Below are 12,974 nucleotides of genomic sequence, written 5' to 3'. Positions count from 1 at the left end.
ACTGCAGTGTCTGTGTGTGCAGTTTTAACTGTAAATTCGACTTGGCAAGTGTACCCACTTGCCAGACCTAAATCTTCCCTTTTCTTACATGTCAGACACCCCTAAGGTAGGCCCTAGGTAGCCCCAAGGGCAGGGTGCAGGGTATGGTTAAGGTAGGACATATAGTAATGTGGTTTATATGTCCTGACAGTGAAATATTGCTAAATCAGTTTTTCACTGTTGCAAGGCCTGTCCCTCTCATAGGTTAACATGTGGGCTACCTTTAAATCTGATTGAAGTTTAGATTCCCTTTGGGAGCGGATGGACATGTGGAGTTTGGGGTCTCTGAGCTCACAATTTAAAAATACATCTTTTAGTAAAGTTGATTTTAAGATTGTGTGTTTGAAAATGCCACTTTTAGAAAGTGAGCATTTTCTTGCTTATACCATTTCTGTGACTCTGCTTATTTGTGGATTCCCTGTCTGGGTCAGTTAGACAGTGACACAAAGGGAGCTGGGGTGTAGCCTGCATATCCTGATGAGCCATTTGTGCTAGGAGGGAGGGGAGGAGTGGTCACTCATACCTGAAAGGGATGTGCCTGCCCTCACACAATGCAGTCTCAAACCCCCTGTTGAGTGTCTGAGGCCTGGCCTGGGCAAGGCAGGATTTCACATTCAAAAGAGATTTTACTTTGAAGTAGGCCTTCTTCGAAGGAGAAATTGGGTATAAGAAGGGCACCCAAAACCACAGACTTTAGAACACTTCTGGAAACAAGTGGAACCTCTGCCTGGAGAAGTGCTGTCCTACCTGTGACTGTGCTTTGTGGAGCTATCCTGCAGTTGCTGCTTCTGCCAGAGTAAGAGGGCAAAGACTGGACTTTGTGTGCCTTCCATCTTGTGAAGAAATCTCCAAGGGCTTGATTTAGAGCTTGCCTCCTATTGTTGAAGTCTCAGGGACAGCAAAGACTACTCTCTGCCAGCACCTGGAGTCTCTGGAGAGACTCCTACTCTGCCCTGTGGTGCCCATCCAGTTCCTGGGACCCTGAAAGGAGAAGCTGGCAGCATAAAGAAAAGGAAATCCACGCACACAGCGCCATGCGGGGAAAAGATTGATGCGATTCTGATCTCTGCCTGAAGAAACGATGCGCCGCCGGCTCCGCAGCTGAGAAACGATGCTCGCAGGAAACTCGACCGAAGAATCGACGCACGGAGCAGGAGCAACATCGCGCAGTATCGCTGATGGAGGCTGGGAGATCACAACCCGCGCTGCAGGGTTTTCGGATCTTCGTGCGGCTGGATTTCCGACTCAAGTACTGTTGTGTGTGGAAAAACAACGCAAGGCCTGTCCGGACCCAAGAGTGCTGACCGGATCGCCGCATCGCTCTTCTGCGTAGAGAAGAAACAATGCACCCGACCTGGCGAAAGGAGAAACGATGCACAGTCCAGCTCGTGAGTGGAATCAACGCCTCGCAAGCCCTTTTTGATGCACACTCGCCCGTGCAGGGTTATTTTTGACGCGCACCAGGTACATTATCATGCTAGCAGCTCTAGTGTGTGTTTAAAACTACTTAAAGACTCTTTTTTTGCATTTTTATTGATAACTTGACTTGTGTATTGTGGATTTTTGTCGTTTTGGTCTTGTTTTTGTTTAGATAAATATTTCCTATTTTTCTAAACTGGTGTTATGTCATTCTGTAGTGTTTTCATTGAGTTACTGTGTGTGTTGGTACAAATACTTTACACCTAGCACTCTGAAGTTAAGCCTACTGCTCTGCCAAGCTACCAAGGGGGTAAGCAGGGGTTAGCTGAGGGTGATTCTATTTTACCCTGACTAGATTGAGAGTCCTTGCTTGAACAGGGGGTAACCTGACTGTCAATCAGAGACCCCATTTCTAACAATATCTTTACACGATTACTGTCTGTCTACTCAAATGGACAGTTGTTTGAAATATGTAGATAGACCTTTAATCAACCAATGTATTATGTGCCATGCTAAGGCAAAACTTGAAAGAAAAACAGTAGTGTACAATACTTCTGCATCCTGCTGAATGCACAATTTAGATAAGCAAAACATGCATCCACATTCCAGTTACCAGGTCATCATATACATTACACCCAGAGCCATTGAGTTATTCTATTCTTGCAGTCTTCTATGGTGCATGGTCTCCCAGCACTGTCACAGCCACAGATGAGGGACTGATGGTACTGGAAGGAGGAATCAGACGCCAAAATGCCAGGTCTTCAGATCCTTGTGGAAAGGAAATTCATGCTCCAGAAGACTCAGTTCCAAGGAAAGAGTGTTCCAGCTTGGGGGCAAGAAAAGAAGAAGATTGGTCCCCCCAGTGGGACCTGTGAATCCTACGGATCTTCAACAGATAGGCCTATGAGGAGCGAAGGACTCTCCCCGGGTGATATGGGCAGGGTAATGATCTTAGCAGATGCGTCACGGAAGGAACAAATTGTGCACCAGATTGACTAAAGTATGTATTAAGAAAAGGAACACAATACATTTAGTGGCAGTATTTTTTTAAATTATTATTTCAACACATTAACACTAGGAGTGTGCAAAATGTGTTTTGGGGTAATGATCATTTTTTTAAATAAATTTTGGTAAAATTACATGCAATCACACAAAATGCATTGCATGCCATATTTGAGCGCTAAATGCACCTCTACATCAATTTTTGGCACGAAGACACATTTAAACAAAAGCAATGTTAACAACAGCCGCTCACGTTCTATTGTTCCAGTCTGTTCACAGCACATTTTTACCACAAATGGCACGTAATTGCATAACGTGGACTAGTGGCATACATTTCTGGAATATGCCTTAATAAGTGTAATGCAAAATTATGCAAATAACACAACTTGATTTACAATTCGCCCAACCCTAGTTAACACTGCCTATGTAGTTGTTTCACATCATTAGTATCAATGTAACATTTAAATACAGCAATCAGCAACTGAGAAATGACCAGTTAAACTCTGCGCAGAGCCTGAAACTCTGTGTCAACATGTGTGCTAGTGTTTCTAGTTACATTTGATATATCTGAACTAAAAACAATTCAAAATGTGAAAGTTATGCTAGAGAGGATGGACGATGTAGCAAGCGTGGCAACCAGATAATTATGTGACAAGCGCTGAAGCAGCAGAGTCTCAGAATTACAGCGGCCCTGATTATTGTAATTGTTTTTTCATTTGGATGTTTTGTAAAGCGTTCTTAGTGCTTGGGAGATATTGACTAAAGGCAAAGAGGTCATCAAAGTCTGTACTGAAGATTTCTGATCCCCTGCTATGGATAGAGTAAGGCTGGAGGCAAATCTTCTCTTTAACTCATGATGTGCCTAAGTGATAAGAGTTCAGAAGTGAACGTGTTTTGGTGACTACCCAGACTCTCATGACATCTATCTTGAGCCTCAGAAGGAGAGGAAAGGAGCTGCAGTGGGGTAACCCTTGAAATCTTCCCTAAAACACGCTTACTTGAAACCTGTATAAGGCATAGCAATTTCAAAAGTCTGTCACTAGCCATTCGGTCAACTGGTATTCCTCGAAGATGCTTAATAGTTGAGCAGGTGCTCTTCAGTTCATGGCGTGTTAATGATGCACACTTTTGAAGTGAGTTTTCATTTATTCAGTAACTAGTGGAGGACCATCAGCATTGAGGTGACCAAGTTTGAGGGCTGTAGTTTGAGAATGAGCCTTTTGGTACATTTTTAGGACTTCTGGGTCCTTCATACTTTGCTGATCATGTTTCAGATACAGCCAGTGTAAATAGTTTTAGAGTAGTCTTGCTTGTTTGTGGATGTGAGGTGATCTGAGCTGATGATCAGCATGGGAAGAATTCCAAGAGGTTGGTGCCCATAGAGGAAAAGTTTCTTTATAATATTGACTCATTTATGTATGAACCCAAATTAGGAATCAAATATGACCCTTAATATATATACATTCTGTGCAGGCTTGTGGTGGAGGGGAAAACCCATGAAGGCCCATATACTGAATGGAAGATTAGCAAATTCTGCGTCTTGGATAAAAGAGAGATGGGTTATTTTTGTGCAGGGCCCATTTAACACTCTTTTCCCAGATTCACCCTGTCAATCCAATGTTTGAGGACTCAGTGATCTAAAACAAAAGTGATAAGTATATGCTGTAAAAAGTATTTCTAAGAGGAGCACGGTAAAATCCTAGTCCGGATTAATTCTATTCCTCAGTAATGACTTCAAGAAATTGAAGGCTATGCCTTTACTTATGGCAAGAGGGACAAGAAACACTTTGTAGTCTACAATGTAGAGGAATGCATAGCTATCCATTAATATGAGGGATGCAGGCATTCCCCTCACCACTGGAAGCAAGTATTTCTTCCATTACATAGGTTGGCTTGGATTCCATTCCACAGTGGATTCCCATTAAAAAGGAAGTACTGACAAAAACTAGGAAGATCAGGATGCCAGACCAGGGTGCAGGAGACTTTGATGAATCAGTAGTCAGACTCTAGGAATCTGTCAAACAGCGTGATGTTGAAAGGAAGATAAAGATGGAGGAGTAAAGTGAATATGAAAATTTGAAGAGTCTTAACACAAGGAATTAGAGATGGAAGACCAGTAAAAACATGCAGGAAGGCTTGAAGGGTATGGCTGCTGTAGGGGAAAATCAAAAACAACTAAGAAACACTGCCAGGCACGTATGTAGTGGTGCATTCACTCTAAATACTGAAGCTGTTACTTCTGCCCCAGACACCATCTGCCAACCCAGAAGTGAATTTCCTTTGATACTGAACCACAGTTTCCCAGTTCTTCGGAGTTTCCAACCCTCACTCTTCTTGATGGACAGTGCGTGTGAAACTTGTGCTGTAGTAACTACATGCCTTTCTCCCCAAATGGTGTGTCAAGTGAAGCATCCTATGTAGAATCAGTGCTTGTCCATTTTTAAGAGGTAAGCTGACCCTCGAATTCTGACATATAAAGAGCACAATACCACATAAAGACAACAACATGCAACTATATGAAGCATAATTCCAAATGTGATAATAACAACAGCATCCCTCACATGGGCATCATCCAAAAAGAGTTTCAAGTGAATAAGTTATACTCTACTGTAGCCTACTCCACTTCCACTGTAAAACATTCTGTACTTTATAACTAAGTTTGTGCTTCAATAACTACCAGTAAATATTTCAAGTAGGTTTTCAGGTTTTCAGTTTTCACTGTTTGACAATGGAAAAAAGTCCACTATAGCATCATTTATTTTTTTGATTGGAATCAAAAACCACAAATGGATGCCAACAGAGAACCTTTGTAGGGACACACAGATAGATTGCATAGGGAAAGGGATTAGCCACACTGTGTCTTTCTCACCCCATTTGTCTTGGGTCCACACCCGTCTTCACATGTGGCTTGGAGCCAATCGCTGGTGGAAAATGAGGAGAAAACACTGGAAAGCTAATACATGGCCACTATGCATCCTGTGATGCCACTCCAATTCCCAACCCATGGCTCATACTTGTCTTGCAAACCCAGCTGATTACCAAGCTGGCCCAAGGAAGCTCCAAAGGTCATATTCAGGGCTCTGTCAATGTGAAAGAGTTGTAACTAAAGATTATGTATACTATGCTCCTATCACGTCAGGGGAAAGTGGGGGTTTCAACGGGGGGAGGATTACAGTAGCTGCCTACTGCAAAGAATCTGGCGAACTTATTGTGCTTTGCTTTGAAAACATTTTAAATTATGTACTTTATTTGGCACACACCAAACTGCATATCAGCAGCATTGAAGGGGTGTAGCTATCATTGTTGCCCCGGGTGCAGTGGCTCCAGGACCTACAGTCCTGAAGGGCTTCTGGAATCCTGCCAATTCCTGTAGTTTACTACCTCAAACAGCTGTTAAAGTGGCCATTTTCCTTTCCTGCATTAGGCCCAAAGCATCCTTGCTAAGCTACAGCAGCAGTGGTGTGTGTGCTGCTTTATTGAAAGTAGTAGCGTGGCAGACAGGTTGAAATTTTCAAGTCCACATTTATTTCTGAGATATTCCATCATCATCCTGAAGGTCCTTACGGACTGGGAAGGGTTGGAGAGGCTGAGCCACAAAGAAGGTGTCCCATTAAATTTAACATTTTAGAAAATATCCTTGGTGCCTCATCCCTGTAGTCCTGCATTTAAAATATGAGGGAGTCTTCTTTAAGGCTGCCTTTGCCTGGACTTCGAAAGGGACTTTAAGATTACTGAATTGGTGACAGTGTCAAAAATGAATATCCATGGGAGATGCTGTTGCAGCATATTTCCATTGCTGAGTTGAGGGAGGGGGTCATGATAGTAAACCTCCCCTGTTCTAGGACAGATCAGGTGAAAAAGGGACTCAAGTAATTCTTGACAAGAGTAGAGGGGAATCCAGAGTTGTCCAGGCACTGCAGAGCTTTTAAGCCCACCAGTCCGGCAGCTTCATTACTGGTTAGCATTTCCAGTATCCCACTCACTAGGTATCAATTTTGTAGGGTGCTGATTATGGTACTTCAGACAGCAGGGATAAATGCTCTTAACCTCGGCTCCCACTCCTTCAGGATAGGCCCCCTGCTTCAGATGCAGGTACTGGCCTTGATGTGGGAAAGTTATGAAGAAAATAATAGGGAGGTCAGGAGTTCGAGACCCTCCTCCACCAGCAGGCTTCTGCCTGCACTTCATCCCTGGGGTCTAGTGGGAGAGCTCTGCTTTCCTATTAGGCTGCCTCTCTCCTCCTTTTCTATGCTTCGCTCTCTGTGTGCTCTCTCTTCTGTGTCTGCCCCTTTGTGCCCCTTTTTGCAGTTTGCTCTCCTCTGTGCTCTTTTAACTTTTGCTTTACTTTTGCACTTTTCCCTCCACTCTCTCACTCTCGCTCTCTCCCCCCTCTCTCGCTCCCCTGCCACTGATGCCCCAGCAGCCCCACCCCTGTCCTCTCTCACGCTCCATTCCTGCCGTTGCTTCCCCGTGTCACTGCCCCCTTTTTCGTGACGTTTTCACCCTGGCTTCCGCCTCTCAGCTGTCCTCTCCTCCTCCCTCCCTACTTAATGACAGCCATTGCGCCAAAGTCAAGCCTGTCTGCACTTGTCCACGCCTGTACCACGCCCAGGGCAAGAATCCCTGGCTCTCGCCCCCGACCGCCACTACATCCATCTTCATTACGACGCCACCACCCTCCATGCCCTCAACACCGGCCGCTCACCCACCTGCCACCCCGCAGTTCACCCGCGGACCCTTCTCCTGCCGGAACTGCATCTTCATCAGCCTCCACCCAATGGCCCACCCACCAAGGCAGGACGCAACCATCTCAGATGAATTCTACTTAACACCCGCTCCATCTACAAACACACAGTCGAACTCTGGAATCTACTTGTCTCAGCTTCCCCAGACATCACCTTCCTGACCGAGACCTGGATGAACCCCTCCTCCACGCCTGACATTGCCATAGCCATCCCAGATGGCTACAAGACCACCCACAGGGACCTCTCCAACAAACCAGGAGAAGGCATCGCCATCGTCCACAAGAACACCCTCATGATCATGACCAGCACCGAACACGCCCTCAGCACCGCAGTTCAGCGACTCCATCACTGATGTCATCAGCATGCACACTCTCACATCCACGGACTACACACTCCTTGGGGACTTAAACATCTACCTTGAGAACACCAACGATAACAACTCTACCACCCTGCTCGAAAACCTCTCCAACTTGGCCTCAAACAGCTCAACATGACACCCACCCACTCCGCAGGACACACACTCGACCGCGTTTTCTCCACCAGCAAACACGTCTCCTTCAGCCACACCACCAAACTCCACTGGACCGACCACCGCTGCAGCCAGTTCTCCTTCGAGAAACCCACAACATACCATCACCCGCAACGGATTTCCCACTGCAGATGGAACAAGGTCACCGAAGACCAACTGATCACTACCCTCTCCCAGAACCCACACATTGACACCACTGACACAGCAGCCCACAACCTCAGGCAATGGATCGACAACTGTGGCAACACTCTCGCGCCCCGATCAAAAATCCTTCCAACAGATGCACCAACAGAAAGGCCTTCTGGTTCACCGCCGACCTCCAAGAATCTAAGCAAACATGCCGAAGACTCGAAAAGAAGTAGAGCCAAGATCAGACACTGGACAGCCACACAGCCTTCAAAAACGCCATCCGCAGACACCACCAACTCATCCGAACTGCCAAGAGAACCGCCTTCACATAATGCATCAACAACAATGCACACAGCCACAAAGAGCTCTTTAACATCGTGAAGGAGATCTCCAACCCCGGCTCCAACGTCAATGATATCCCACCATCACAAGACCTCTGCGGCTCCCTAGCCACCTTCTTCCACCACAAGATCACGGACATCCATGACAGCTTCAGCACTCAGACCCCCCTGTCGACCACCAACACCACAAACTCACCACCCACCAGCCTCCTGCTCTCCTGGACCCACATCAACGACAACAACACAATCAAAATCATGAACACCATCCACTCCGGCTCACCATCCGACCCCTGCTCTCACCACGTCTTCAACAAAGCAAGCTCCGTCATTACACCCCAACTCCGGAAGATCATCAACAGTTCCTTCGAGTCTGCCACGTTCCTGGAGAGCCGGAACACGTCAAGATCATTGCCCGTCTCAAGAAAACTAAGGTGGACCCAAAGTACCTCCAAAACTTCCAGCTCTCTCCCCTTCCCAGCAAAAGTCATAGAGAAAATTGTCAACAAACAACTGACCCGTTTCCTTGAGGAGAACAGCCCTCTGGACCCATCCCAAACCGCATTCCGCAGCAACCACAGCACCGAAACTGCCCTCGTCGTCGCCACCAATGACATCAGAACCATACTGGACAATGGTGAAACCGCATCCCTCATCCTCCTTGACCTTTCAGCCGCGCCCGCCTCAGCGACGCAGGAATCCGTGACAGAGCCCTGGAATGCATCACCTCCTTTCTCACCAGCAGAACTCAGAGAGTCCGCCTCCCTTCATTCCTCTCTGAAACCACCAAAATCATCTGCACCATACCCCAGGGTTTGTCCCTCAGCCTGACCCTCTTCAACGTCTACATGGCTCCGCTCGCTAACATCACCCGATCTCACAACCTTAATATCATCTCATACGCCAATGACACCCAGCTGATCTTCTCCCTCACGTGGGACACAGCCAAGACCAACCTCCACAAAGGAATGATGGCCATCGCCGAATAGATGAAGAACAGCCACCTTAAACTGAATTTCAACAAGACTGAGGTCCTCATCTTTGGCTTCACCCACTCCATATGGGACGACTCCTGGTGGCCTGCCAAACTGGGAACTGCACTGACACCCACCAATCACGCACGCAACCTGGGATTCATCCTGGACTCTTGACTATCTATGTTCCAGCAAGTGAACGCCATCTCCTCCTCCTGCTTCAACACCCTCTGCATGCTTCAGAAGATCTACAAATGGATTCCTACTGAAACCAGAAGAACAGTCACCCAAGCCCTCATAAGCAGCAAACTGGACTATGGAAAGGCCCTCTACAGGAACCACGGCAAACACTAGAAAAGACTGCAACACATCCAGAATGCCTCCACACACCTGATCCTGGACATCCCCGCCTCTGCCACATCACACCCCACCTGAGAGACCTGCATTGGCTCACCGTCAACAAGAGAATCACCTTCAAACTCCTCACCCACGCTCAGAAGGCACTGCACAACACCGGACCAGAATACCTCAACAGATGTCTCTCCTTCTACACCCTGACCTGACAGCCTCGCTCTGCCGAACTTGCCCTCACCACCGTCCCACGCATCTGCAGAACAACCACCGGTGGCAGACCATTCTCACACCTCGCCGCCAAGATGTGGAACAGTCTTCCCATCCACCTGCGTCAGACCAAAGATCTCCTTACCTTTAGGAGACATCCCAAGACTTGGCTGTTCGAGCAGAATCAGCCCCCCCCTCAGTGCCTTGAGACCCTCACGGGTGAGTAGTGCACTTAACAAATTCCCTGATTGATTGATCACTATTTAGAAAGCTTCCCAAATCCTTTAGCCATCATCCCAACCCGTGCCTGTCCAAATGAATCATTGTCTATTTTCTCCAGTACAACATTTCTCTGAGTATGGATTGAGCTGTTAATTAAGCTCTTTCATCTGGTAGGGACTGGAGGTACTTCTGGTACTAATTTGAGAGGCAGGTTGGGCTGCCTGGAGTGGACCAGTGAGGTATCCTTCACAAAGAATTGTACACTGCGAGCAGAGATTTGCAGAGTTGTCTCTGAAGGTCTATTTTTTTGATATGTTAATTGGAAGGGAGAAGCTGCGAACCAAAATCCCCGCTCCTGTCTCACCTGTCCAGTAGGTCAGAAGTTAGTTTCCATTCTTTTTCTTTGGGACTGTTAAACTCCACTCAACAGATGTTTTCTAGAAGTCAGAACATGGTGTGCCTGTTTCAAGATTGAAGAGGGAGTCATTAGAGGAAGACACAGGACACCTGAAAAGTACAGCCACACACAGGTGTACCTAATCTGGATCAGCAGATCACTGTCTTTAAAAAGAAGCAGCACATATACAGTATAAGCAGAAAAGCACCTTCAGTGGGCATGGTTACTCAACATGTAAATACAGACCAACATTGTAGCAGAATTTCTTAAAGCAGGAGATAGGAAAACTCTACCAAAAAAGTTACTGAAAACTTTTGCCCCTTATTTGTCTTCCTCTCCTCACAGAGAATGCACACATGAATCTACTCAACATGTTACTCAATAATCAAGCTTCTCATCTGGGAGCAGAACTGAAATGACAAGCCTTATGACAATTGATAATATTGTTCAGCATTTTGATGAAGGACGCATGTCTCTTCATTCTTCTAGACCAAGCAACAGCATTCAATAACCTTGACAGTGAAACAATCCTGGTCATCCTGGAAAATAGAGTGATTCACTTAGTTTATACATTATTTGTTTTATTTGTATTACTTATTAATTCAGTGGTAAGTGTTTTTATAAAGTTTTTAAAATGTATTTTTAATTGCATTGGTTTTGTGTAAGTAGCATTTTAAACTTAATATTGTTGTATTTATTTTGTCTTAGTTATATTTTTTTGTTGTTATTTCTGTAAATTAATTTCAAGTTTTTTTTAATTGTATTAATATTTTAAATTTTTGGGTATTTTTTACATTTATATGGCATGTATTTTTTTTTATAACCAAGTTTATTTCATTTTGAAATAGAGAGCGAGAGAACAACAACCTGACAGTGAGTACTAGTAGGCACAAGTACATGAGGCAGATCCGTACATGACTTGAAATTGGTAACCAATCTCCTTCTCCCAGCCACAGAGCAAGTATACTGTTTGGGAGTTCAGTCCACACTGTGCTCTCCATTTCCCTCAGATTGCCTCGTACTTCTGAGGACAGCCAAGTGTCTCATAAATTGGCTTTTCTACTTGAGAGCACCAATTCATCCCGGCAATCCATTTCGAAACTGACGTCGTCTCTGGATTTTTGTTGTGCAATGTCTCTTTTTGCCACTAGGTATGCTAGCCCAATGAATACTCTCTCCATTTGTGCCCCTCCCAACTCCTCTAAAAGGCCCAGCATTGCCACCCTCACAGTCAAATCAATCAAACACCACAGGGCCGCAGAGACCTCCTGCCCCACCTTCACCCAGAAGGGGTGCACCCTCGGACAGTCCCAGGCGGCATGCCCCTAGATGACCACATCTTGCGCAGCCCAAATAGGTTACTGAGCGCACGAGCCGCAAGCACAGGGTGACGAGGTAAGTCATGTGAAAATAATTTATCTGCACCGTCTTCAATCTTGCCAATATCGCTAGTTCTCTGGGTGAAAGGTAGGCCTCCCTCCAATCATCATCGTCCAAGTATCCCACCCAAGCTGTCCACCTGTCACATAACTTGGCAAACCCATCCACTGCATTAGTCAGCAATGAGCGGTAGGTCTGAGTGATGGCACCATTCCCAAAATGTCCCAAAAGGACTTTCGCCTCGAAAGGGCTGTGGTCAGAGAGGTACAGGGTGAGTGAGTCCCCAGGGTGTGGTGCAGCTGGTGCAGCTGGAGAAAACTGGCTATTGGCCAGGGCGTAAGGGTCCTTCAGCTGCTGGAATGACATCAGTCCCTCGCTACCAAGTACGTTCCCCAGATAGGTAATTCCAACAAAGGTCCATTGTTTAAACCCTTCTAACTCATAGACATGCCGAAGCCATGTGCCCTGCCATAGGGATGTCAGCTTAGTGGGGCTCCCATCCTGTCAGCTGCAAAGCCGCCCTCCAACACTTCACTGCCACTTGTGTGCACACAGGAGTGGCTGGGGGGACCAGGCTGAAATACAGCAGTCCCAGCAGGCCCTCAAATCCAGTGTTTCAGATCTCCAGTCGGTAAGCTGGGATGTCCCAACCCCCGTTAAACCACTTATTAATTGGGACCACCTGAGCCCCCAAGTAATAGATTTACAGGCAGTGGTGACTCCTCTGCTAGGGTGGAGGAGCATCACCCCCCGCCAGCAGCAACTGCTGAAAATCATTTAGCAAGGAAAGGATAATAAACACAGTTTATTATCCTTTCCTTGTTAATGGGCGGGACATGTGGGGAGAGGAGTAGTGAGGGAAGTGCACTGTGTACTCCCCTCACTGCGCATGTATGTTTGGCTGGCCGTCTCGGGTCGACCAAACACACATGCATGGTAGGCTCCCTAAGAGCCTGCATAGGCTCCCAGTCTGCCTGGGAGCACCCTGGCTGGGCGCTCCCAGCCAATCCTGATGCTGCTCTGATCAACGTCAGGATTGGCCTTGGCCTGTACCTGCAGCAACTGAGGAGAGGAGCGGCACAAGGAGCAGAGGTAAGTTTAAAAAAAATATATTTTATTTTTATGTTTTTAATGTCCCTCTACCAAATCCCCTGCGCACCAGCTGCCTCGCCTCCTGTAAACCCCACAAGCCGCAACTGTGTATAAGTCTGGCACTCTCACTCCTCGCTCAAATGGAGA

This window comes from Pleurodeles waltl, chromosome 5 (genome assembly GCF_031143425.1).
Source record: "Pleurodeles waltl isolate 20211129_DDA chromosome 5, aPleWal1.hap1.20221129, whole genome shotgun sequence".
In the NCBI taxonomy this organism is placed as follows: Eukaryota; Metazoa; Chordata; class Amphibia; order Caudata; family Salamandridae; genus Pleurodeles; species Pleurodeles waltl.
Note: the sequence above shows the minus strand (reverse complement) of the source record.